General features: G+C 54.1%; 1 long non-coding RNA gene across 1 annotated transcript in view; it reads right to left on the minus strand.

Moving 5' to 3' along the window:
- Positions 1–299: 299 nt before the first annotated feature.
- The window catches only part of LOC112548630, a 4061-nt gene continuing 2250 nt past the window's right edge, over positions 300–2110 (minus strand). The window contains exon 3 of the long non-coding RNA XR_003092289.1: positions 300–600. This is a non-coding gene — a long non-coding RNA (uncharacterized LOC112548630). The remainder of the gene's footprint in view (positions 601–2110) is intronic.

Below are 2110 nucleotides of genomic sequence, written 5' to 3' on the forward strand. Positions count from 1 at the left end.
CTGTGCTATTGCTGCTGGTTTGTGTCTCCCTGGTGCTTTCCTGTTCGGCTGCGTACACCAGAACTCGTGTGCACTTTGTCTCCAGCACGGAGGAATCTGTTAGCAATGCCACGGAGAACAGCAGTCTTCCTGGATTCAATCAGCCAGCTGAGTTTATTTATTTAGAGAACAGGCTGTGACACAATAACCACCTTTTTTTCCCACCTAGTGAAAACCGGCAAGTTCGTTCTGCTCTGAGTGAAGCGATTAGGATCTGGCCCGGTTTCCAACATCCCCGTGAGTCCACAAAGCACGCGCGGTATCTTTTGCAAAGGAAAAGGGTTTATCTCTGGACTGTCACTTCAAAGTTAGGCTTGAGATATTAGACTCTTCTGCTTTTGGTCCTCATATGGTCTCTGGTTTGTGTCGAATGTGAACGGAGTGCATCTCCTTCCCATTTCCGTGGCTGTATGGTTTGAATTTTAAAATAAATATCTGAAAGGTTCAAGGAAGTGTGAAGTGATTTTTATTTAGTGGATAAATAAGGGGGCCTTGGGAATCTACTGATGTGCTGTGCTCAGAGCGAGTGTGTTGTCCATACCGCCTGTCCGATACCAGTAACTAATTATAAAGAAAAAATAGAAGAGCGCAGCATTATTAGTGCTGGGAGCGCTTCGCCAAGTCTCCAAGCCGCACAATGGAATAAGTGGGAAGTCCAGGTGAAGCAAATCCCCTGGCTACACACACGTTAGCGATTTGGGTGCAGGACCGTCACTCCGGGTCTCTGACATCATGGGGTGAGGTATTTATGGCCATGGAAGCAGGCTGGGGTTGGGAAGAGAGGAGGGATGGCCCATTCTGGCTGATTCGGAGTGGTTATTAGTGTAATTTATGGGGTGATGAGACCATGAGCAGCTCAGCCCTGCCAAACTGAAGGCACTTTTCATCTAACAGAATGAATAGGATTTTAACAGGGCTCAATCTCCAGCGCAGGCATCTGCACATGCCAGACAGCTTTATAGAGCCAGGAAGTAAATGCTAAAGCTTGCCATTTCCTTCTCTTCCCTGGTAGTTCATGTCACCCAGAGGCTCCTTCCTTGCCCGCAAGCTCATGGCAATGAACACGAGCTAGCTAGCCCTCCGGGCGCGAGCGGCTCCCACGGCAGCTAATCGGCCGCAATCAGTGCCCTGTTCCAAGGAGACACTTAACAGCGGGCTGCGATGCTCTAGTTTCACCTGGCAGCTGCGGAGGCTGCAGGGGAGCACAGTCAGGGCACTGACGTCCGTGGGCCTCTTGCCACTGATATCAGAGGGCTTTTGGTTATGCTGCAGCAGGGTAAGCGTTCCCGTGGGACGCTGATCCAGCTGCTGAGCCCTGGTCTTGCTGAGCTAACAGCCCTCAGCCTGCCCTGCTGCATTGCAGCCCCACACCCTTTCCAGGCTCCCTTATGCCCCAGCCTTGCCTTGCAGACTCATGCATATATAGCCTGGCCCTCAGCACCCGCTGGGCAGCACCTGCTCAGCCCCTAGCAGAGGCACCTTGCTGCCTGGGAAAGGTCTTTAACCCCATCCCTGCCAAAACCTGTGCCTCCTCTCCTGACCTCCTCTCCCAGCCGTAGCACCCTCACTCTTGAGAAATGCTGGCAGGGAGAGAGTGGCACCAAGGGGCACGTGCCTGGGGTTTGGTAAGCGGGTGAGACATAGGGGTGGTCTTCCCAGCCCCTCCTGAGGTCCCTGGGATGGACAAGCGAGACCCTAATCACCACCCTGTACAAAGCCCGAGAAAATGGCATAACTTGTCAAGAAACCCTGGGAGGTTCCCTGCCTGTGAGTGGGGCGCGCCCGGGTCTGTGGGAATAAACCCATCTCTGCAGCTGTGGGACTGGGGTGGGAGCACGCCGCTGGCAAGACGGGAGCCAGGCCTAGGAACAGATGTGAGCAGGGCTCAGCTCACACAGGCCTGCCCAGCGCTCCAGGCTCCTCTGTCTCCATCTCTTTGCCCTCCAGCCATCTCTGCCTTCACGGCTTCCCCTCCCTTCATTGCTGCCCCCCGTTTCTCAGCCCCCCAGACATCCACACAGCCCTGCGCTTGCTCCAGCTGCGCTTCCCCTCTGCAATTTGGTTTTCATTT

The sequence above is a fragment of the Alligator sinensis genome, unplaced genomic scaffold (assembly GCF_000455745.1).
Source record: "Alligator sinensis unplaced genomic scaffold, ASM45574v1 scaffold1577_1, whole genome shotgun sequence".
In the NCBI taxonomy this organism is placed as follows: Eukaryota; Metazoa; Chordata; order Crocodylia; family Alligatoridae; genus Alligator; species Alligator sinensis.